General features: G+C 39.2%; 1 long non-coding RNA gene across 1 annotated transcript in view; it reads left to right on the plus strand.

Annotated features, from left to right (window-relative positions):
* The first annotated feature begins 4859 nt into the window (after positions 1–4859).
* The window catches only part of LOC134740332 (uncharacterized), a 200168-nt gene continuing 178503 nt past the window's right edge, over positions 4860–26524 (plus strand). The window contains exons 1-3 of the long non-coding RNA XR_010127725.1: positions 4860–4972; positions 7184–7426; positions 9365–9469. This is a non-coding gene — a long non-coding RNA (uncharacterized LOC134740332). The remainder of the gene's footprint in view (positions 4973–7183; positions 7427–9364; positions 9470–26524) is intronic.

Consider the following 26524-nt stretch of genomic DNA (forward strand, 5'->3'; position numbering starts at 1 on the left):
CAGGGTCTGTTAGGGAGTGGGGGGCTGGAAGAGGGATAGCATTAGGAGAAATACCTAATGTAAATGATGAATTGATGGGTGCAGCAAACCAACATGGCACAGGTATATCTATGTATCAAACCTGCACGTTGTGCACATGTACCCTAGAACTTAAAGTATAATAAAAAAAAATTAATTAAAAAAATAAAATCATCAGATCTCATGAGACTTATTCACTACCATGAGAATGGAATGAGGGATACCGGCCCCATGATTCAATTATCTCCCACAGGGTCCTTCCCACAACACATGGGAATTATGGTAATGCCATTCAAGATGAGATTTGCGTGGGAACACAGAGCCAAACCATATCATGGTCCCTGTCATTAGATAACTTTATGAAAAAGTTATATATAGTAATCTCCAGGGACTTCTCTCTCCAACCTTTACTCATCTATTCAAGAAATGCCCTATCTCTGAATTCCTCTTCTACTCTGTGCATCTAGGGACACTACTGCATCACTTCCACATGCTCTGCAATGTGGCAGGTTTAGAAAGAGGTGCAGTAATGAAAATGACTGGAACTGTAAGGCCACACACTCTTGTGTTTCAATTCTTGATCTGCCACTTTGATTAGCCTTGTGCTAATTACTTCTTCTAGTCAAGCATTCTTTTTCTCAACTGATGTGGTGAGGTGGAAAGGTGATAATGTATATCAAAGTGTTTCACGAATATACTAAAAAAAATTGTACAATCTACTTTAGAGGGGCAACAATAGTTATCACTATCAACCAGAAGAGTGAAATCTCTTTTACACTAAGCATTGTATAAGGATGTAAATAGAGTACTAACAGAGGAGGAAATGAACACCTTCTTTAGGCCAGCTCCCTAGAGGTGACAGTTACCAAGAACAGTTAAGCAGAGCTTTCACGTCACTTCCCAGCAAGCTCAGACCCACAGCTGCTCAGTGTCTCTGACAGGGATTCTGCTGAGAGGCTTTGGAGAGAAGAAGATTACCTGGCAGATTCCCCACTGGAGACTGGAATATCGAAAACTGCAGCTTTTGCAGATAGTCCTATTAAAATCTTGAGCCACAACTCTTTCTGGTCCTTGCTGAATGCAGGCAGTTGGCTTTCTTTGCTTCTTATGAATCATGAGACACTGCATGCTTTTGATCTTTTTAGCATCCTTGGTGAACTCAGGTACTTTAACACCTCAGATATGGGGTAATCAGCCCATGGAGCTCAATTCCTAAATATAGAAGCCAAAAACTGTGTACCTACTATGTGCCGGGCATGACATACCACAGATGACTTCTGGAATTGTGTATTCTTTTAACATTATAGTGCAAAGTTTACATATTTTGCATGCTCCCCATATAAGAGACTTTATAACAACATAGCCTACCACTAAAAAATACACAAGTTCAAATACTGTCTTTCCTCATGCTCTGTAGTAACACTATAGGCACATGAACTAGGCTTGGCAAATTGGCTATTTCTTACTGCCACTTTGAAGTAGAGCCAGTAGTATAAGGAAACATGAGTAGCATTCAGTAATAGCAGCAAAGATGCATCAGCATCCATGGTGGCTGTGGCGTCTGGGCTGGTGGTAGCCCCCAGTACTGACAATCTTCTTCCCATGGTGGTGTGACCATCATTGCAGTATCCTGACAATTGGGGAGCTTTCCTTTATTACTGACAATTCTTCACTTGATAAACTGTCTATGATGCTTCCAATAAATTACCTTTCTTCCTATGTTAAGCAGGTTTCTATTATTATTGGCAACCAAGATTTATGTAAATATTATGATTGATATTAGAAAGCCTAAATTAAAATAAATAAAAATTATATTCAGAGAAATTTTAAAAATGTTTCTATAGACACAGCCTGACAAATATGTAGGTGCTTTCTCTTCTTCCAATTATATTGCATATTTTCACTAAAAATATCTCATAGGTTCATAGAATTATGGAGCAGAAAGAACCATAAGAACCGCCTTGTCCAAAAAGTCCATTTTAAGGTAAGCGTGTGCTGAACTAGACAGGGTGAGTATAGCAAATGCATGGCAAAGCAAACTCTAAAAAATATCAACCTCTTTTTCCCTAACTATGTGCTCTTTCAAATGCAAAATTTGTTTCTTGAATATGAGGGTGAGGAAACACATCTTGATAGAGTGGAAGGGTGACGTTGAGCTTGATAGACTGAAAGGTTGACAGGGTACTTTTTTTCTGACTGTATAAAAGTCAGTTCTGCTTCAGGCATAATGAGATATGAACAGGTAAAGAGGTAAAGTAAAGGCAATCTGGAAAGTTTAGACTTTAATACTGTAAGCCAAAAAGAAAATTGTAAGCCCCCCAACTGACTGAAAAGACAATCTCTTGGCCAGGCGGACCACAGAGTAACCTTGAAAGCTGAGTTTTCAGCCATGACTAAATAGGAGTTCCCTATACCCTTCTCGCTCACTACCAGTAGGCTTTCTTCTCTAAGGGCTTACCAGAAACCAGCCCTTTCAAAAGACTTCATCTGATATCAACGAACAGCCTGATGCTTCCCCTATTTTGTGGTTGATAAGAGACCAGGGACTACCCACTGCTCTTGGCCAGTCTTTGGAGAATGCACAGTAAGGGTTTTCCTGTCCTCTGCTTCACCTTTTGATGTCCGAGGGCCCAAACCTTTATCCTCAGATAATGCTGGTGCCACCACCAATTTTGTACATGAGTCCAGTGAGGGGTCTGTATTTAACAGGGTTCTCCAGACGAACAGGACTAATAGGATAGATGGTATACGAAAGGGAGTTTATTACAGGGAATTGACTCACACCATCACAAGGTGAAGTCCCACAATAGACCTTCTGCAAGCTGAGGAGCAAGGAAGCCAGAGTCCCAAAACCTCAAAAGTAGGGACGCTGACAGTGCAGCCTTCAATCTGTGACTGAAGGCCCAAGAGCCCCTGGCAAACCACTGGTGTAAGTCCAAAAGTCCAAAGACTGAAGAATTTGGAGTCCTTTGTTTGAAGGCAAGAAGCATCTAGCACAAGAGAAAGATGGAGGTCAGAAGACTTAGCCAGTCTTCTCCCTTACTTCTACCTTCTTATGCCTGCTTTTATTCTGGCCGTGCTGACAGCTGATTAGATGGTGCTCATCCAGATTGAAGGTGGGTCTGCCTCTCTAACTACATCTGACTCAAATGTTAATCTTTTTTGGTAACACCCTTACAGAAATACACAGGAATAATACTTTGCATATTTCAATCTAATCAAGTTGACACTCAGTATTAACTATCACGGGGGATAAGGCTTGTCAGAATGGCCAATATGCAGGCTGAAATCCTTTATGAAAAAATAAAGCCCTCTGCCGGGTGCAGTGGGTGGTTCACACCTGTAATCCCAGCACTTTGGGAGGCCGAGGCGGGTGGATCACGAGGTCAGGAGTTCGAGACCAGCTGACCAACATGGTGAAACCCCGTTACTACTAAAAATACAAAAATTAGCCAGGGGTAGTGGTGTGCACCTGTAATCCCAGCTACTCAGAAGGCTGAGGCAGGAGAATCGCTTGAACCTGGGAGGTGGAGATTGCAGTGAGCCGAGATCGTGTCACTGCACTCCAGCCTGGGTGACAGAGTGAGACTTCGTCTCGAAAAAATAAAGAAAGAAATAAAAATAAAGCTCTTTTTTCCAAATGTATGAACCTCATCATTCTTCAGTTGACAGTACGTAGGTAGTGGTGATTCATGAAGGAATAGGAGAATGATCCCTTAATAATGCTATTTCACTTTACATTTATGTAGTGCTTTCTAGTTTATTAATGGTAGAATTGGGCAGAAAAAAATAAACTGCTTTAACGCTTATGTTTCCCTTTTCTTGCTCTCCAATACTGGCTTCAGGACCTCTCTCTGGTTCCACCACTATGCTACTGTAAATCAAAAATAACATTTCTAAGCTCTCCCCCAACAGTCATCTGAATAGACCCCTCCTTTCAACCAACGGCATTCCAAAGTTAACCGTGTGAACCTAAAAGTAACTGAAACTCAATCAATTTATAAGGTTTATCTTGCCAAGTTTAAGGATGCACCAGAGACACAGTCTCAGGATGTCCTGATGCCCAAGGTCGTTGGGGTGCAGCTTGATTTTATACATTTTAGGGAGACATGAGACATCAATCAATATGTGAATGATGTACCTTGGTTTGGTTTGTGACGGCAGGACAAGTTCAAGCTAGGGAGGGGGCTTTCAAGCCATAGGTAGATAAGAGACAAACTTGCATTTTTTATTTGTGAGTCTCTGGTTAGCTTTCAACTAAATACACAATTTACATTTGAGTGAAAGGTAAAGGAATAGTCATTTATGCCTTAGTCTGGTTTAGTATAACAATAGGGCAAAAAAAGCAATCAGATATCTGTCTCAGGTGGGAAGAGGGATGACTTTGAGGTCTGTCTGTCCTTTGTCCATAAGGAATTTCCTTGTGGGCAAATTTTGAGGGATGTATGTGGCTTTAAAAAAATCTTTGTAGCTCTTTTATTTAGGAATAAAATGAAAGGCAGGTTTGCCTTTGCAGTTCTCAGCTTGACTTTACCCTTTGGCTTCGTGATTTGGGGGTCCCAAGATGTATTTTCCTTTCACAACCTGAAAACTAGTTCAGGCTGTTACAGGTAGTTAGATAGGGATGAGCGGGGCAGGAGAGGGTTCTTTCTCCACCTGCTAGAAATGTCAGGTGATGGTTTGACAATTATCAGACTGCCTCTCTAAAAATGAAAATTTGGCAGCCCACCCAGGGCCAGGCAGAGGCCATTTCCTGATGATCCACAGCTATTAACATTAAAGTGTTAATTGAACGCAGATGCCAGGGAGAAAAAGCTTCCTGGGCATGCGCACTAAGAGACAAAATGGTGAAATATGACCTTCCCGGTACAGTCCGCTGGAAAAAGGGAAGAAAGCCTCGGATGGCCATGAGTGCAACTTTCTAAATACAGTGTGCAGTGATCAGTTCCCAAAGGTAAGAAGGGCACTGGGCATGCAGGAAACCAACCCTAGGGGTAGAATCATGGGAAAGAGGCAAACCTATAAAGCTCTGGGATCAAGGTTAAACGTTCTCTTTGTCCTTCAGGCGCCCTCTTGGATGTCTTCCAAGTAAGCTTTCCTTTCTTTCCTGTTCTAAAGCCTTTTTTTTTTTTTTTTTTTTTTTTTTTTTTTTTTTTTTTTTTTGAGATGGAGTTTGGCTTTTGTTGCCCAGGTTAGAGTGCAATGGAGCAATCTCGACTCACCACAACCTCCGCCTCCCGGGTTCAAGCAATTTTCCTGCCTCAGCCTCCTGAGTAGCTGGGATTACAAGTATGTGCCACCATGCCCGGCTAATTTTGTATTTTCAATAGAGATGGGGTTTCTCCATGTTGGTCAGGCTGGTCTCAAACTCCAGACCTCAGGTGATCCATCCGCCTCGGCCTCCCAAAGTGCTGGGATTACAGGCGTCAGCCACCGTGCCCGGCCTTAAATCCTTTTTAAATAAACTGCCACTCCTGCTCTGAAACTTGCCTCGGTCTCATTTTCTGCTTTATGCCCCTCCGTCAAAGTCTTTCTTCTGAGGAGGCAAAAAGTTGCTGTGGACCCATGCAGATTCACCACTGGTAACTCGGGGTAACTCAGATACCTATCACCAGTAACAAGGCCATGATGGGAAAGGGGAGTCAGATATGCCTCATTATACTCTCCTGTCTTTTGGAATTCAGGCACAGATGACCAGCATTAACATTAAAATAGACGTGAAGACTGATAAAGTAGACTCTTTGAAGCAATAAGACACCAAATTCTAGCCTGACTCTAGCATAGCATCAAATGGCAGATAGCAGGCCCTGAAAAAAATTGAAGTATTTTACCCCAAATTATATTTTTCTGACATATATTGAAATGGCCTGGCAAAGCTGTCTCTTGTGAGAAAAATCTACATTCTATAGAGAATCCCCATTAGTTCATTACTTTCTTTTCCCTGATCCAGGAGAGTCAACTCTGATACGAAACATTGACAATCTATTTTCTCTGAAGCCTGCTGCCTGGAGGCTTCCTCTGCATAATGGGAATCTTGGTCTCTGCAACCCCTTATCTTAACCCAAACATTCCCCTCTATTGATTCTACGTCTTTGGACAATAACTTACCTCTTTCAACCAATTGCCAATCAAAATCTTTGAATCTCTCCGTGTCCTGGAAACACCCCTCACTTAGAGTTGTCCTTCCTTTCCAGACTGAACTGGTGTACATTTTACATTTTACATGTATTGATTGATGTCTGATTTCTCCCTAAAATTTATAAAACCAAGCTGTTGTCTGACCACCTTGGGCATGTGTTCTAGGAATCTCTTAAAGGCTGGTCACTCATATTTGGCTCATAATATATCTCTTCTTTTTTCTTTTTTTGGAGACTGAGTCTCGTTCTGTCGCCCAGGCTGGAGTGCAGTGGTGCAATCTCAGCTCACTGCAAGCTCCACCTCCTGGGTTCAAGTGATCCTCCTGCCTCATCCTCCCGAGTAGCTGGGACTACAGGTCTGCGCCACCACGCCCAGCTAATTTTTGTATTTTTAGTACAGACAGGGTTTCACTATGTTGGCCAGGATGGTCTCGATCTCTTGACCTCGTGATCCTTCCGCCTCGGCCTCCCAAAATGCTGAGATTACAGGTGTCAGCCACCGCACCCAGCCTAAATCTCTTCAAATATTTTGCAGAGTTTGACTATTTCCATTGATACCATATACCTAAGAGAACTTATGACAAGACATTGTACTCATTTCTTTTTGGCAGTGTCAACTGTGAACTGCTTAAGAGTTTCCTACCTCTGGTCCCTTTGTCCCAGGCCCCACTGACAATCTCCAGGCTATGTTGCAGCCACAAGATAAGCATGTGTTAACTCTTTGTTAAATAAATGAATAAATTAAAGGATGAGGTGAATATTAGGAGATAAATGAGACTGAGGGACTATGTGCAGCAAGTATATTTACATCAGCATGAATCAGATGTTCAATAAAAGTAAATCTCTTTATGTTCTCTTGCTGCTCTCTTCTAATTAGAGTTCTCTCCTCAGATAATGTCAAGAATTTAAAGTTGTCAATTAAAAGACAATGCCATCTCTTCTGACTTAAAAGAGTATCCTTTGTTTATATGCTTAGTTTTAAGGGTTTTTTTCTCCCATTCCCTCCCCTTTTTCTTCCATTTGAGTAGATGGTTCTTACAAGGAGAAAATCCAGAAACTATCAGTTGGCTACCTTGATGTGATCCTCTTCATGAGGAAGCTTGGACTTCTCCCTGCTTCACGGATGGGTTATGAGATAGTCCAGAGAAGCTGCATTCTAAGAAGCATTATGACCTGTCTTCTTAGAAACAACATGGCATCACTTTTACCACATTCTTTTGGTCACAAGGAGAGGGAATTACACATCACCTGATTTTGGATGCATGTGTGAGGTAAGGCTTAAAATTAAGGCCCAAACTGATGTGGAACTGTAGCATAATAAATATATTTGGTCTTTGTTGCTGGTTCGTGGTACAGAGTTCTTAAATTTCCTGAATGATAGGAATGTCTTTTGTTATTCATATGGTGGCCTACTTAATGACAGTTTATTTTATGCTAGTGAATTGCCTTAAGGGGGGGTCCCCAGATAGCATCAGTATGGGGGTGGGTCACCAGAAACACCAAGAAATCAAAGCGTTGGAACATTAACTTCCACCCACATAACTTTAGAGAAGAATATAGGGGGAGGAATTGAAGATTAAGCTCTATAAAGAAATGTGTAAACAATGAGCCTTGATGAGCTTCCAGGTTGGTGAATACATTCATGTGAAGGGGAGAGAGGAGAGTCACTCATACCCTAACTCAACAGAGAGGCTCCTGGGCTCAGGATACCTCCAGACCTTGCCCTATGTATCCCTTCATCTGGCTATTTATGTGTATTTTTTATTGTATTCTTTCTAATAAACTGGTAGACATGAGTAAAGTGTTTCCCTGAGTTCTATAAGCAATTGTAGTAAATTATCGAACCTGAGGGAGGGTTGTTGGAACCCCCAATTTAATGCCAGTCGGTCAGAAATAGGGAAGATGTGAACTTGTCATTGGAATCTGAAATTACAGGAGTCTTGTGAGACTGAGCCCTTAATTTGTGGGATCTGATGATAACTCTAGGTAGAGAGTATCAAAATTAAATTGAATTATAGGACACTCTCCTGATGTCGGAGAATTGGTCAGTGTTGGAAAAAAAGCAATATACATCTGATGTCAGAAGTACAGAGTGTAGAAAAAAATAAATAACCTTTGTTTTCTGAAATGTCTTGGTATCTGGTGAAATTCAGAAATCCTTGAATAGAGTAATTACAAGTTTCTCTCAGTACTCTGCTTCCACACATAAGGTCTTCAAACCAAACAACCCTCCTTATCAAGAAGACTAGGCAGTTTCTACTGAGCAATGTATTTCAGTTGCCCACTAGCCTGCAGAATTATTTAAACAGGTCAGTCACATCCTCCTGAAGTAACAGATCACATCATCTTCTTGGTACTACAAAGACTGCCTTTCAAAGCCCCTCATTTTTCACTCTGTTCCCAAGGGCAACCCCCATTTGGCAGCGCATGTCATGTGGTATCCTCCTTCCCCAGGCTGTGAGGCTAATAAATTGCTATTGATTTCATGTGCCCAGTGTTATGTGTTGTATGTTCAGACATCTCCATAACCAGTAGGTAGAAATCCCAGACTAACCCTAGCGGGTGATTGAGACAGCGTTGCAAAATCACACTGCGCAGACCATGTCAGATGTAGGAGGAAATATATTGTTGCCGTCATCTTTGGAAAATAAAATCCCCATTGATATTATTTCCTCTTCAAAACGGGATAGAAGAACCTCTCTAATATACCCTCAATGAATTTAGAGGCCATCAAGAAAATTACGTTACTCAGCATTAATTCTTATCACTATCTTTATCACTAAACTGCTTTGGATGGATAATCTCTATTCCAAAGCACCATTTTTGGCACTATAGTACCCATCTTGAAAGATGAAGAGTGTGGGAGATTTATTTATAATTTATGTACTTATTTATTTTTTTATTTTTTATTTTGAGACAGAGTCTCACTCTGTCACCCAGTTTGGGGTACAGTGGTGCAATCTCGGCTCACTGCAACCTCCGCCTCCCGTTTAAGCAATTCTCTGCCTTAGCCTTCCGAGTAGCTGGGATTAGAGGTGCCCACCACCACGCCCGGCTAATTTTTGTATTTTTAGTAGAGACAGGTTTTCACCATCTTGGCCAGGATGGTCTTGAACTCCTGACCTCGTGATCTACCCACCTCAGCCTCCCAGCGTTCTGGGATTACAGGTATGAGCCACCGCGCCTGACCCATTTATTCTTTATTCTAGGTATGCTACTCTACTCACAAGACATCTGAAACTACACCCAGATCATCTAGAAGTTAACACGTTCCAGGTGATGTCTCTATGTAAACCAAGGGTTGGTTTTCAGTGGTAAGTTTTCACTTAGGCTTAGTCTGTTTTAATTACAGATTTTAAAGTCTTCTCTTCTGTGGCATCTTGACTGTTTCAGGTATATTTGGAAATTTTTTATTTTTTATTTTTTAATGATGGGGTCTCTGTCACTCAGGCTAGAGTGTACTGGCACAATCATGGCTCACTGCAGCTTCAAACTCCTGGGATCAAGTCATCTTCCCACCTCAGCCTTCTGAGCAGCTAGGACTACAGGTGTGTGCCACTATACCCTGCTAATTAAAAAAACTTTTTTTTTTTTTTTTTTTTTTTTTTTGAGACAGGGCCTTGCTTTGTTTGCTGTGTTGCCCAAGCTGGTCTTAAACTCCTGGACTCAAGTAATCCTCATGCCTCAGCCTCCCAAAGTGCTGGAATTATAGGCATGAGCCACTGCACCCAGACTATTTGGAGGTGTTAATAAGTGTTCTGTGCTGTTAAATGGGGCATGTTTCTATGGATCAGTTTGGAAGGGAATCATCAGAGACTTAGAGCAAGCATGGGTGTCACTTGTACTGAAAAACTCATGGATGTCTTGCAGGTAGCTATAGAATGAAGACAGCTGCATGCTAAAAAGCTAGTACGGCAACATGTGTGGCTAAAATTATAACCATTGATTAACAACCATGCAACTTTCTGACCATGGCAATGTTAATGGAAAAACAAAACGCAATTAGATATTTTAAAAGGATTTATTTTGAGTCAATATGAGTCACCACATCCAGAAAAGACAAAGTCTCCAAGAGTCCTAAGGAAATGCACCTGAGGTGATTAGATTACAGTTTGGTTTTATACCTTTCAGGGAAGCAGGAGTAACAGGCAAAGACATAAATCAATACATGGAAAATATATGCCCGTTTGCTCCGGAAAGCTGGGATATCTTGAAGCAAGGGCTTATAGGCTATTACTTTTAACGGCAAAAACCACAATTACTTTTGCACTAACCAGATATATGTGTATTTTATTATATGTATTATATATGTGTGTGTATATACTATGTATATATGTATGTATATATGTGTATATATGTGTATATGTGTATATATGTGCATGTGTGTATATATGTATGTGTGTATATATGTATGTGTGTACATCTGTATGTGTGTATATCTGTATTGTATATATGCGTGTATATGTATTCATGTATGTGTGTATATATGTATGTGTGTATATGTGTGTATATATGTATGTATGTGTGTATATATGTGTGTATATATGTATGTATGTGTGTATATGTGTGTATGTATATATGTATGTATGTGTGTGTGTGTGTATATATGTATGTGTCTGTGTGTGTGTATATATATTTGTGCAGTCCCTTTAAACCCCAAGATCTACTCTCATGTCCTAGGTATCCAAGATCATGCCCACTGGTATTTCAGTCTCCTATCTCTTTCCAGACTAATTGATTCTCATTTCAGTCACTTAGGATATAATTGTTTCTTTATTTTATTTTTTCACCTATTGTGAAGGCATATACTCTATATCTTATTTCTTATAGGCTTTCTTTTCTGCTTTTGATTAGACCTCTTTTTTCAGAACTATCTGCCTCATGAAAATCAATTCCATTGACTTTCAAAGCTATTATTTCTTACAAGGCCTTTGAGAGTCCACATTAGAAATCAAAAACTTAATAGATTTCTCATTGCATTAGTGAATTAGTGATTTAATTCTTCTTGAGTTTTATCATTGTATCTAGTACATAAATGCTCAATACATATTGCTTATTATAAATTGTTATTTTTTTAACTGATAAAGGATCAAACAAGTATTTAAGAATAGAGGCAAAGTATAAACTCAGGCCTATTGGTTCTAAATCCAGCAATCGTCTAAACAAGCAAACAAAAAACTCTTTAAAAAGGATCAGTTTGTCAAAAGTATGCTTCATGAGCTAGAGGAAATAGAGAATGGAAGAAAACTCTTCATATGTTTCCTAACAAGAGATGTAAGTGTGGAATGAATAAATAAATGTTTCTTAATGTAGAAAAATACTAAGGATAATGTTAAATGAGTAGACATAGACATGGTAATAGTATAAACATTTTAGACTCACATGACAAAAAGCAAGTCTCAATTACAGATTATCACAGCTAAATAATAGATGCTGGATTTTAAAGTTTTGCTTTAAAAATGTGGCATAAAGATAAATATCAGACTGAGAAATACTGCAGGAAAACTATATAATGGACTTATTAATTAAATGTCTGTACATAATTTAAATATAATTCTATAAATCATTATTCATCTAGCCCAGGATGTTTGATATTGATCTTGTTGGAAACTGAAAATAAGCCTCTTTCTGGACCACTTTTTCAGAAGTCTTTGGCTAGACCCAATACCACAGCTACTTCACTTCCAAAAAAAATAGGAGAGAACACAGTAGTTGTTAGAGAAAAATCACTGTTCTGTAGTCGCCCCCAAAATATTTCCAACTGAGGAACACACATATTTATACACATACATATTTATACACACACATAAAAATCGGTGGCTCACGCCTATAATCCTAGCACTTTGGGAGGCCGAGGCGGATGGATCATGAGGTCAGGAGGTCGAAACCATCCTGGCTAACATGGTGAAACCCCGTCTCTACTAAAAATACAAAAAAGAATTAGCTGAGTGTGGTGGCATATGCCTGTAGTCCCAGCTACTAGGGAGGCTGAGGCAAGAGAATCGCTTGAACCGGGAAGCAGAGGCTGCAGTGAGCCGAGATTGTGCCACTGCACTCCAGCCTGGGCAACACAGCGAGACACCATCTCAAAAAAAAAAAAAAAAAAAAAAGAAAAAGGCTTTATTACAGGCACATCAGCTCTTACTCTCATAAACATGTAATAAATGAAGAACTGGAGAGAGGAACTATAAAAAGAGAAGCAAAGGGGAAAAAGATGAGAGAGAGGGCAGAGGAAAAGGAGAGGAAAAAAAGTGAAGAGAGATAGGAAAGGATTGAGATTAAATGATTTAGGAAAATCTCAAAAAAAAAAAAAAAAACTCAATTTTGGGTATCAGAACTTCCTAAATTACACGATTCATTTATTTACATGAATGTCTCCTCTCCCCTACCAGAATACAAGCTCCTTAGAACCAAGCAGTAACTTTGCTAGGTTGACTTTTATAACTTCCTTAATGTGTTATATAGAATGTGTACTTAATCAATTGAATGAGAGATTGAATAAATAATTGATTATTAATGAATACATTAAAAAAGCAACAGATTAGACACCCAAAATGATGAACTTTCTTAACAGAAATGATTACATAGCAGGGATAGTCATCCAAGTAAGACCGAGGCTTCTTAGGTGTGTTCTGAATACCTTCTGCAAAGTTCTCCAGCTCAAAAAATAATGACTCCACTGACTATCAGAAACCCTGAAGTTTTCTATTAGAATTCATTGCTTTGGCCTCAAGGCCTTTTTTGCCTTTAAGCATCGTCTGTTAAATTACAGCTATCTCTGGGATATATAAAATGTGGAGCTATTATCAGATGAACCTCAGGAGGGATTAGTTGGTGGCTGGTTTGGGCAAAGGTATGCGCCCAGGAAGAAAAAGGAGAAAAGGAAAGGACCTAGATTAACGGAAAGTTTAATACGTCAGGTGTTTTATGTATGCTATCTCCTTTAATCCTAAAACAAACACACAAATCCACACTGTGCCATAGCTATTATTATGTCCATTTTTGCTGAGAGGAGTCAAGATTATAGAGGTTAAATTGCTAGCCTGAGATAATTCAGCCAAAAAGGAGCAGAGCTGGAATTTGAACAGAGATTAGTCAGATTCCTTCTTTTCATCAGGTAGTGCCCACTGACAAAGGCCAGGGGAAAATTTTAGGTGTTGAAAAGCAGTAATTTATATTCAGAGTGGGAAATATTGTGGTATTTTCTGGCTTCTTTTTCTGAAAGGGAACTAACCATTTGTATTAGTTCACTAGGACTGCCATAACAAAGTACCCCAAACGGGGTGGCTTAAAATCACATAAATTATCATCTCACAGTTCGAAAGGTTAGATTTCCAAAATCTAGGTGTGTCAAGGCCCTTCTCCCTCTGAAGCCTCCAGGGAAGGATTTTTTCCTGCTTCTTCCAGCTTCCAATAGCCCCAGGTGTTCCTTGATTTGTGGCAGCACAACTTCAATCTCTGCCTCTATCTTCACATCTTCTCTCTGTCTGTGTCTGTTTGGGACTTCACATGGTGTTTCTTTCCCTGTGTATCTGTTTTCTCTTCTTATAGGGACACAAGTCACATTAGATTAGGATCAGCCCTAATTAAATATGACCTAATTTTAGCCAGATTACATCAGCAAAGAACCTGTGTCCAAATAAGGTCACATTCACAGGTATGGAACTTAGGATTTCAACACAGCTTCTTAGGGGACACAATTCAACCCATACATAATTTATATCACTTGATTTATTCTGGAAACATAATATATAAAAACATACTTTCACCAAATGGATCATTTCAAAGAAAAGAAGAGAAAGGATGAAATCAAATAGAAAGGTTAGCGTTTGTTTCTCTTAAAAATGTTATTTGATTGTCTTGTTGGAAGCAAGGGTCTCCTGCATTTGCATTCACTCTAAACAAAAAGTTCCAGAGGGATTAGTGAAAAGCTTGGCTGTGTGTACTATATGAATAAAATGTTGAGCAAGTGCTTCTTGGCTGTATTTCCAAGCAAAGCAACTCAATATATTACCACTTTGGAGATGAGACTGCTTCAAATGAGATTACCTCTGCATTGAATCTCGGTTGCTATTGGAGGTGATTTATCCTTTCAAATGACCAACATATTTGCAAGACCCTCTAGAGTGATTGACTCTCTATTGCATTCTTGCTGTTTTCTTATTTATAGTAAGCAAAGACTTTAATAATCACAGCTGGAGCAGAAGCACTTTCAGTCTTAGGAGGACCTAAGACTCCTTGAACTTTATTTTTTGGAGTTTAGTTCATTTTTTGTTTGTTGCTGCATTTGTGGCTAGAGGTTTCAAAGGCTCTGCTAATCCTGGCTTTATTATTTTAGGGGCAAATAATTTACACTTGATATCTTGGGGTATAAATTTGAGGGGATAAGCAATACAGGAGCTATTTGCCCAGTATTCCTTTAGATAAGTAATTGGTCACAGCAATGGAGCAGTTTCAAAGAGATCTCTCTGTAGGCTCAGCACGCTGTCCCCATTCTGCCACACCTTTCTCTGCATCAGTCTTTATTTCTACAGCTGACACTGGAGAAGACTCTGGAAGGTCTGTCTCCTAACTGAAATACACTCTTGGTATTTCCTTGCAGAATGCCTTGCTTTACTGCCTCTTTTAACAGAGCCTTTCTGTGAGCAAATGGCATCTACTTCCATAGAAGTGTCTGCAAAGTTGGGAATTAATGTGGCTTGTCAGCACATCTTGGGGTCAGAAGATTAGAGTGAGATCTTCCAAGGATTATTAGAATTCCATCTCTAATACTGCCTGCTATGGAGGGCAAATGAGCACCGTTGAAAGGGATAGTAATTGAATGAATTCACACATAAACCTAAACAACACACACACACACACACACACACACACAGTTAGCACTGTCTAGTACTTAACTTTGATTTAATTCATGTTCTATTACTCATTTTTAATTGCATCACTCCATTCAAGAGGTACAAACAGAGGCAAGGCACATTCCAGGCACTCATGAAGCTCGCAATGTAATACAAGAAATATGACAGACAGGTACATGTCTTTAAAGGAGATAGGGCACAGACCAAGAAGTCTTCATCATTTCTCTCAGCTTGACTAAACTTTAGTCAGGCTTCTTTTTCTCTCTAGGCCTCTGAATTTGCCCTCATCCTGGTCCTTACAGAATCCAGATGGCCTAAACACAGATCTCTTCTCTCCCTTTTATTAGAGCATTTGCTTTAGAAAACTTGTAACTCTAAATTCTTTTTCTGCTCCTTTATGATGTAAATCTTTAAAAAGTGTTTTTGCGGCCAGGTGCAGTGGCTCACACCTGTAATCCCAGCACTTTGGGAAGCCAAGGCGGGCGGATCATGAGGTCAAGAAATGGAGACCATCGTGGCCAATATGGTGAAAACCCATCTCTAAAAATACAAAAATTAGCTGGGCTTGGTGGTGTGTGCTTGTAGTCCCAGCTCCTCAGGAGGCTGAGGCAGGAGAATTGCTTGAGCCCAGGAGACAGAGGTTGCAGTGAGCTGAGACCACTGTACTCCAGCCTGGTGACAGAGTGAGACTCTGTCTCAAAAAAAAAAAGTGTTTTTGCTAGTTTTACAAACCAAAATTATCTTTCTTAAGGACCTGGGAGCCACCTTTTGAAATGTAATCATTAAGGAAAATGCAACCCCAATCTCCCAGTGTCTGTGGGAGGGTAGGAGCTTAACTTAGGTGGGTACTTTTCTCCAAGTTGTAAAATTACCTCCTGTCATGAAGATGGAAGAAAGTTTACTTTTTCTTTGAGTAAGGCCAATTAACAAACACAGGTTACCTGTGATTTAAGGACCCCCTCACCAAACAACATCTCAGAACTTAAAAACTCACCTGCCCTTCCTTTGAGCAGAGTTCAGACTACATTCAGGTTTCCCCCCTCTATTGTACTGGTTTTCAATTATATTCTTTCTTCCTGTTTAATTTTTTCCAGTGCAGTTTTTGCTTTCACAGCACTAAGATACATACTCTGGAAAGTTCCACATCAGAATAATATACCTCTTGTTGGGAAAGTCATGGACGGTTTCAAAACACTGGGAAAACATAAGCCAAACCTTTGGATTTTGATGAGTAGTATTTTCAAAAGGAAAAGTAAGAAAAAAAATAAGCAAATATGAGAAGTCAAATTTACCAGCTGGTCAAAAATCAACTTGACACTGATTTTCACCCAATTATTAAAGCTAAGTTTTGAGTTTCTAGTCATTCACAATGGATGGATGCATGATGACTGTGACTATTAGAATTCCATGGGTGCAAGGCTCTCAGGCTCTCCTGCTTTTCTCGTGATTCCTCTGTACCTCTCAGTCTGACCATCTCTTTATTTATTTGCCCTTTAGTCTTTCTTCTGTCCCTCCCCTATCTTTATCTCTCTACATGTAGTCTCTTCCTTTGTACCCCTCAGCCTTTCTTTCTACCCCATTTTCTCCTCTTGCAAAAAAAGGAAACTGGAACAGAGAGAGGAAGCTAAGCTCACGGGCAGCTCTCAGTCACTGCTCTTTGAAAAGGGTGAAAAATACAGGGCAGAGAAGCCAGAGGCCCTGGGACACTGAGGGGCAGAGTGAAGTAGAGAGAAAAAAAGGTAGCAGTTTCAAATGAAGATAATTCAAAAGGTGTATAAAAGGATATTATTTTAATGTTGTCAATAGAATATAGGAAAACCACTCAGAATAGTGCAATACCACAGAACTACTATTCCAAGAGCAGAAGGCTAGCCCTATTTTTTCAAGAGTAAGGAGAGGAAGAAGTTTTTGGAGCGTGTAGATGAAAAGCTGTGTGGAAAGTCACCCAACAGGAGCCATGGCTTTTAGTTTGTGGATGGGGCCAGTCATAGCTACTACATTGGAAAAAATATTTCAACCTTTTGATCTTCCTTTCTTTCATTTTTGTGCTGATATTTCCCATTGGCCTAACTCTTCTGAAAGACAGAAATCAAGAGAGGCCATCAATGCCATCCCTTCGGGTCAGTCTTGAGGCAGCGAGGTAAATGGAGAAGGGAAACTTCTTGGTTTAGAGGAATATCAAGGAATTGAAAACCCAGAGAGGGTGGGGGACACTAAGGAGCTGAGAAAAAGAAGATAAAGGACAGAAAGAAAACTGAAGTATGGAGTTAAGAGAAGCAGAAGGGCAGAGGTTTCTGAATGTGGAGTTCTGACTCTCTGCAGTCCTCCTAGAATCTGCCAAACCATTAAATAAAAATTCCCATAAACATTATAAATAGAAGCAATGAAGAAGTAAGCCTTTAGGGAAATCAGTATCTTTGGTGAATTTGGCAAATTGTCATTGACAAATGATCTTTTGGCAAATGGAATAGACTTTCAATAAATTGATTTTCCTTAAATCGGACTGCTTCCAAGAAAAGTTGTTTAATTAGAGAAGTTTGCAGAACATTAGGTTTGGTTTGGCTGAATATGTAGTATCTGATAGGAAATATTGGTGTATTATAGAGATTGGAGCTCATATCACTCAAGAGGCTATCAACCTCTAAGTGTCTAACCCACTCACAGCCTCACCACCATGATAAGAGCTGATTGACCCAAAGATAACTGTAGACTTAATGTAATTTAATTAACAATAATAGCTAACATATGTTGAGTATATACTATATGCCAGGTGCTATACTAAATGCTGTACACAGATTTCCTTTTAACTTAACTGTCATAATAACCTGTGTTGGTTATTGTCAATTGGCCTCCTTCTACCCCAGATTCATTCTCTACCTTGTTCTGTTGCCCACATGATTGACTTCTCCAGATTTCATCCCTTGCCCTGACATTTGGTTGGGTTTTATTGATGAGAAACACTCATAGGAGATGGGAGAATGAAAGAAGGTTTCAGACATGTAAGCTTACCTATGTGTATCCTGCTCCCTCCTGACCTCACTACCAAAATTTCTGGCAGTGGCTGAGTCAATTCTTGTGATGTGACCCCTTTTCCAAACATTCAAGCTTTCAACCCAACTCTGGTAGCAACATCCCTTTAAAGCCAAAATGGACAATGCCGTGGTAAATGAAGACTTGTCACTATCTTTAGTCTCTGGGTACTTGACTATTCTTTATTGCTGCCATTAACCTTGAATACATCTTCTGTAAATAGGCACTTTATTAACTTTTTTTGAGTGTGAAATTTACTTCCTGCCAAGAGTATGAGAGATACCATAACTCAATAAGAAAGATACCATATAGGTCTTATTTTATTTTATTATTTTTATTTTATTATTATTTTGAGATGGAGTCTCGCTCTTGTCACCCAGGCTGGAGTGCAATGGTGTGACCTCAGCTCACTGCAACCTCCATCCCCCAGGTCAAGCGATTCTCTTTCCTCAGCCTCCTGAGTAGTTGGGATTACAGGTGCCCACCACCATGCCCGGCTAATTTTTGTATTTTTTAGTAGAGATGGGGTTTCACCATGTTGGCCAGGCTAGTCTTGAACTCCTGGCCTCAGGTAATCCACCCACCTCAGCCTCCCAAAGTGCTGGGATTACAGGCGTGAGCCACTGCATTTGGCCCCAGGTCTTATTTTATATATGAGAAAATTAACAGAAGTATAAGGTATTTCTTACAAGGCTACACTGCTAATAAGTAATATGGCTAAAATTTAATGATAAGTAAGTGTAAGTAGTCTCCCGGATCTTCTATAATAATTATTATCCTGTATTTCTTCTCAATAACTGGGCTTTGAAGTATGAGGTTCACCACTATTCTACATGGATCTCAATTGTCAAAATCTGAACTCTCTGATATGGTAGCCACCAGCCACATGTATCTACTCAGTAATGGAAAAGTAGTTAGTGCCACATGTTGAAATGAGAATGTTTTAGATGTAATTTAGATATAATATTATATCTTTTTTTTCTCCCTTTTAAAGAAATGTGGCTACTAAGTTTTAAAATTACATATGTGGCTTGCATTATATTTCCATTATGTAATTGAAAAGGTCACCCACTGGCCTTTGAGATGGCTTGGCATAAGGAGCTCTCTCAGTGTGAATAGTCCAAAGTGGCAGAAATTTGCTCAACTAGATCATATCTCGGAGGGTTTTGTGTGCCTGACATACAGAGCATAGCAGAATTCAGGGGCACAGGTAAAAGTCAAAAGACACACAGAGGGAAGATAGCAGATATGAGAGGAGCAGTTGTGATTTACCAGATCCAGGAACAAGCATAAACTCATGCAGTAGAGAGAATACAGGCAACTTAGTTGATGGAGTAGAAATAGATGTGGACAGGAGTTAGTTCCAAAATGATTAAATGGTATTGTAATGAAGCATTGAAGAACTTCTTATTATCAATAAGAGAAAAGAAATGTCTTGTTAATATAATCAATTGCATTGTTCACGAAAGCATATTCTGGTTGTCTATGAAGGCTGCCCTTTCATGAAGTCAACACTTTCTGTCACATATTACTTCCAATATATCCTCATTGTCAAGCCTCAGTGATTAAATGGCCCTCATTACTTGTTCTTTGTCTCAAAGAACCTAAATAATCCAGAACCATACAATGGAAGGACTTCAGTAGAATGGCCTATGATTGGATGTGGTGGTACAAGTTTAAGAGTCCCCACAACCATGACTTCTGACATTAATGAAAAGTTCTGTGGTTCCCAAGAACCCCTTTACTTCTGACACCAATTACAAGTTTAGGGTTCCTAAAAATCACCTTCAAATTTGATAATTTGTTAAATGAACTCTTACAACTCATTGAAAGCTGTTATACTCAGTTATAGCTTAGTACAGCAAAAGGATACAGATTAAAATCAGATAAAGATAGAAGAACATAGGGCAGGGTCCTGGAGAGTTCTGAGAATGGAGCTTCCAATTGTCCTCTCCCAGTGGAATTGTGCAGATAGTGCTTACTTTGCCCAGCAGTAATGTGTGATGATACATATGGAGTACTGAGCACAACCAACTCAAGCGTTGATATCTAGAATTTTTAACGGGGGCTTGGTCACATTGACAAAATTGACTTCTGACATGACTATCCTTAGCCTCCAGCATCTGCAGATGTTGAGCTGACAAGCATGGCCCAAGGCCTCCCCACATAAATCACATTGTAGCATTAGACTAGTGTGACCCAAGGCCTTTAGGTAAACAAAGACACTCTTATCAGGCAGGACATATCTAGGGTTTAGAGATGATCTTTTAGGAGCCGTAAGGAAGGGCCAAACAATTCTCTGGGCAAAGTCAATCTTTACTACACAGAGGATCTTGATTTCAATGATCTATGATGAAAAGCCTTGAATGCAATGACATCTCTCTATCCAAACATTGGTAGGCACTGGGGGATCTATTGAATACATGCCTTTTATTCAGTGCCAATATAGATATGAGAAGAAAGAAATGCATTTAACCTGCTGCATTTTCTTCTATTTATTTTCTTTTCCCTTCTATTTTTATCCTGTTTTTATTGCCCCTCCTCTTTTTTTGTTTTCTGATCGTTGATGCCACATTTCCTTAGTAACCTAAACTGTTTATGATGACCCAGTAGTTTATGCAGAACAAGTACTATTCTTCCTCTTTCTTGCAAAATATCAGAAAATGCTTTAATCTTGTATTTTTGACTGATATTATAGAGAGAGGCAATATGGCCTTTCTAATACATACGTTTTCCAATTTATATTGGTGGATTTCTTTTCTAATAAAAGCAGTTTCTCTCCTACAAAGATTTATGTCATCTCAAGAGCTGGTAAAATCTATCTCTCCATTACTATAGTATGTTATCAAGAATATTATCCAATTATGAAACCACTTTTGCAAAAAAATATAACAGTGAAAGAAATCTAGCATGGCTGACTCCATCTTGCTTCTATCCCCATGGGCTGGCTATCCTTGCTCATTTCTGGGTGTGGGCCAAGCTAACCATGGGAGTAAATTAGTTTATTGTTTAACTTTGAAGCAAGGATAATAATAATCTCTCTCTAAAATTGACTTCCTTTTAGTTTGGGGACTGAAATCACCTTTGTAAAACTAATAAAAAAACACAACATTAGGATTATGACAAGGGCCTTGATATGGTTTGGCTGTGTCCCCACCCAAATCTCATCTCAAATTGTAGCTCCCATAATTTCCACATGTCATGGGAGGGACCCGGTGGTAGGTAATTGAATCATGGGGGCAGGTCTTTCCCATGCCTTTCTCACGATAGAGAATATATCTCATGAGATCTGATGGTCTTATGAAGAGGAGTTCCCCTACATAAGCTCTCTCTTGGCTGCCAACATGTCAGATGTCCCTTTGCTCTTTCTTAATTTTCTACCATGATGGTGAGGCCTCCCCAGCCATGTAGAACTATGAGTCCATCAAACCTCTTTTTCTTTATAAATTACCTAGCCTCGGGTACATATTTATTAGCAGTGTGAAAACAGACTAATACAGGCCTGAATTCTTCGAAGATGTAGGCATAGTTAAACAATAAGTAGCCATTGACTTTCTATAATCCCTTACAACTCAGGAGTCATGTGGCCACAGGTCAAAATGTTTGTGACTTCCTCAATTGCTCCTATAGATAACATCACTATTGTAGAATCTATGATTGGTCTTTTGAAATGTTTTTCGGCCTTTTGCATTCTGGCGACTGACTGTCTCCACCCAGGCCTGTGTCTCATTACTCAACTAGTCCTGTGGCCCCACCCATAGGCTACTTAGTGCACAAGGATGATTCTTGAAACCTCTATGATTTTATCCCCAATCAGAAGCACCCATTCCCTAGCCCCTTCTTGCCAAACTATTCATAGAAACTCTAGTTCATGGTGAATTCTTGGTGAGGCTGATTTGAGTAGTAAACTCCTGTACTTCTGCTCCACTAGCTTTCTGTTAATTTAACGCTTTCTTTGCTATAATACCACCATCTCCATGAGTTAGTTTCATCTGTGCAGCAGGCAAGAAGGACCTGTCATGCAATCACAATCACATGGAGGACTATTCAGTGGGAGATAATCTTTTAAATTCATGTCATTCAGCATGAGATAATCTTTTAAATTCATGTTCTTTTAATTTTTAGGCACAAGATATTTTGCTCTGAGTCAAAGGTGTCTCCCAAACCCCAAATTTTAGAGGCAATAGAAAAGATGACAACCAAAGAAGTTTCCTACAACCTACATAGCAAATAAAAGGAAGAAAATAAACATCAGCTCTACCCTATCACAAATGGAGCCTATAACACAGTCTAAGATAAAATGTAGTATACTATCACCAGGAATTATAGATAATAAGAAGGAGAAACAAACAAAAACAAAGGAGTGTATAATAATAAAAACCTAACAATAAGGCTGACTGAAATAAGCTCTGCATTGCCAAACTGTATTCCATTGGAGGAGCCCCCGTTTGAGGTTTTCTCATCTCTATATTTCCTTCCTCTTGAAGCTATAAAGCCTCATGCAGTATGGTAGTAATTACTGCTGTGCATTAATCTTTTATACCCCATTACTTCCCAGTCACCAGATAGGATTTTATTTCTTAGAATCCCTTGTTTGGCTGGGGCAAGTGACAGTCCTGGCCAAAGAGTAATGAGCACAAGAAATGTGCGTCACTTCCATTACAATAATTTAATTGTTCATGCAAAGACTCTCCAGAACTTTCTCTTTTCTTTATGACAACTTTTGATTTCCAGACAGTGGTTTTCATGAGAATGAAATGTAATGACAGTGAGCAACGTGAGTGCCCAGCCAGTCAGAGATTGACACGCAATATAAGTGAGGTATAAACCACTGTTGTTTCAAGTCAATGATATTTGGTGATATTAACACAGCATAACCTGGCCCATTCTCACCTGTACCTGAAGCTATGAGAAATGATAAGCAAAGTCAACCTAGCAGTGATTATAAATAAAATTATCTTCTTTCCCTAAGCTTTGACCCTGAAGAATGGTAATCTAAAACTGGACCCTATCTTCATTACAGATTTAAACCTCTGAAAATGGTTAATTAAATTGTGTTGGCTGGGCATGGTTGCTCATGCCTGTAATCCTATCATTTTGGGAGGCCAAGTCAGTTGGATCACTTGAGGCCAGGAGTTTGAGACCAGCCTGGCCAACATTTATACCATCTCTACTGAAAATACAAAAATTTGTTGAGTGTGTTGGCACATGCCTGTAATCCCAGCTCTTGGGAGGCTGAGGCATGAGAATCACTTGAACTTGAGAGGCAGAGGTTGCAGTGAGCGGAGATCATACCACTGCACTTCAGCCTGGGCAACAGAGTGAAACTCTGTCCTAAATAATAATAATAATAATACTAAATAAGTGGTGTTCACTGTAGTTCATAGTGAAAAATATAAATCGCATCTCATTCAAATGGACCAAAAATAAAGATAGCTCTAAAATTACATCATTCTGTACATTGCTAATGACTATTGAAAGATGTGAAAATATGATCAATACATCCATTTGAAACATTTCAAGCATTCAGGAAAGAGTGCTATTTAAGGTGAATATCAGTGTTACTGGATTCTTATGTTTACCATAGAATGGGTGTGGATGGGATTGTAGCATTGCCCATCTTTCTTCCAGCAGCTCTGCTCTACCACTACCTGTGTTCCATACCAGATGTGGACTTTATTTTATATACACTAATTTCCTTGAAATACAATCTCAAAATATATTTTAAACTAATCTAGTGTTTGACTTATTTGTTTATATCTTTGATCTGTTACAAGTTAAGAGTTAAGATGGCAGAAAATAAACTTGGCAAATAATCATTCTTTTACTCATTTCGTCATTGGTCTTTGATGGCAGGTTCGTTATACTTAGAAGCTCGTGTATAAACCTGGAAAGACAACTTGGAGAAGGATGACAATGTGACCACAAATGATACACAAAACTTAATTCCAGAAATGTTTAGAGTGCCATCAAAACTTTACGCAGGAAGAATTATGTGTTTGTGCAAACTGAGATGTGGTTAGATCCAAGGGCCTTTAATATGAATTGATCAACAAGAATTTATGAAGCTCCTGTGCTGTTTGACTTCAGTAAATGGGAGTGCCCTTTTAACCACTGTAGTCATCTGATGAAATATTTAAAGAGCTATATATATTTTTTATGCTGTCAAATTTAGAAGGCATCTGTTACTACAGTTACTCCATTTGTAGATGCCAGGGGAAAAATAGGCATATGCATTATGGCTAAAACAGGTCTCTTTTAAGATTTCCAAGGTTTCAATATTGTGAGCCCAAATCAGGCAAATGAGTAATAATGAAAAACTGTAAATAAAGCAGGTAAGCTTTGGAACATGCTACATGATTAATGGTAAAATTAATGGGACTGTTAGAAAATGTAATCATTAAGTGACTGTCCAGTGGCCCAGAGATCAGACTATACACGTATTATCATGTCCTTTGACAACACTATCCCAAACTCCTGGCCTCAAGTGATTCTCTCACCTCTGCCTCCCAAAGCACTGGGATTGTAGGCTGAACCGCAGTTCCCAGCCTTTGACAACACTAGAAACCCACTTTGCATAAATAAAGCAATTATTAGAAGCATATGAGCAACAAAACCATAGAATAATTATTATTGCAAACTTTCTCATCAGAGACAGAGGTCCCAGCCTCAGCACTGTCATGTTCTAATACTAAGGCATTACGCCAGTTTGTTCACTCAACATACATTTATTAAGCACCTATAATGTATTAGAGTTTTTGTACTGGGCACTGGGCACACTTGGTGGAACCAAGCAGACAAATAAGCAAGAGGCATATGCAACTCCTGCCCTCACTAAGCTTATAGACTAAGATAGGGGAGGCAGAAATCAAAGAATCATCAAATAAGTGAACAGTCTCAACTGTGAAAAACATTACCAACGACAGCATATTAGAGGAGGAATTGAGCTAGTCAGATTCTCTTCTGCACATTGAGTGATATTTATACACGTATATCAGGATTACTGTGAAGATTAAGAGAAATAATATATATTAACAGCTCACATAAAATAAGAACTGTACAAATTTTCCTTTTCTGTTTTCTCTATTCTTCTAAATGCAGTGCATTAATTTCCAGATAATTTTTCTTGCTTATTGCAGGATTCTGAAGTGTTATGAATGGTCTTTATTAGGAGGAAATGCTAATGGGCATATTTGATCTATGCTACACTCTTCACTGTTACCAGTATGGGCACTTTCATTCTCTCCTCTCAACGTGTCTCCAGATCTGTGTGGTTTTTTTGCGTGTTTGTTTGTTTTCCTTTTTTTTTTTTTTTTTTGAGATGCAGTTTCGCTCTTGTTGCCCAGGCTGGAGTGCAATGGCGTGACCTTTGTGCAACCTGTCTTCTGGGTTCAAGCAATTCTCCTGCTTCAGCCTCCCAAGTAGCTGGGATTACAGGCATGTGCCACTACACCCAGCTAATTTTGTGTTTTTAGAAGAGACAGGGTTTCTCCGTGTTGGTCAGGCTGGTCTCGAACTCTCGACCTCAGGTGATCCACCCGCCTTGGCCTCCCAAAGTGCTGGGATTACAGGCATGAGCCACTGCGTCCAGCCCCAAAACTGTGTTTTAAAAAATTTTAATCAGAAGGTCACCATTTGGCAAACTCATTTTTCTATTCTCCTATAATGCACAATGAGATCTTGCCTTAAAACATACTTAAGATAAAAGAATCTTGAAAGTTGTCACAAATACATCTTGCAAATGCAATATCCAAGACAATAGAAAAACTTTATAATAAATTTCAGTATAGAGAGAGGGAAATTGCAACTGTGTCAAAAATATAAGAAATAAAACCGTGAAAGATGAACTGAACCTCAGTGGCAGAAACAGAATTTTCATTTAGGCCTTATCTAGTTCTCTTTGAGGTGAATGAATAATGAAACATGGGGAAATTAGAAAATTTAATAACCCACTTTTTAAGAATTCACAGACGTTTCTTGAGAAATCTATCAGAATTTTTTAAAAACCTGCCTTCTTAAAGAGATCTTTTAATTTTGGAATAGGGTAGGGCACACATCATGTTGGTGTAACAGTCACATAATGAAAACGCAGCTAGAATGCTGAAGGGTGGGGGTAATACTTGGGAGACACAATGAAATTTAATGTTCTTGGTTTGGGGAAGAGACAACACTGAGTACCTATATAACATAACGCCTTGCCTCTTACACGGTAATAAAAATAGATACGAAAAGCTAACTGAAACCTAGATATTATCCATAGTTTGCTCAGGCTAAGTGAATTAAGGAGATTCTGAAACTTAAGAACAACAACAACAACAACAAATCCTTAAGGCTTTTGTCAAACGATGCACTTGGGAAATAAGTGAGCCAGAAGGGAATGTCTCTGCTTTTGCTAGGAGAGAAATATAGTAACTAACCCAAAAGAACCTTAGATAAAGATTTTTAGTTTCCATAGCAGTATTCCCAAAATGTGGTATCATTAGG

The sequence above is a fragment of the Pongo pygmaeus genome, chromosome 9 (assembly GCF_028885625.2).
Source record: "Pongo pygmaeus isolate AG05252 chromosome 9, NHGRI_mPonPyg2-v2.0_pri, whole genome shotgun sequence".
NCBI classification, from domain to species: Eukaryota; Metazoa; Chordata; class Mammalia; order Primates; family Hominidae; genus Pongo; species Pongo pygmaeus.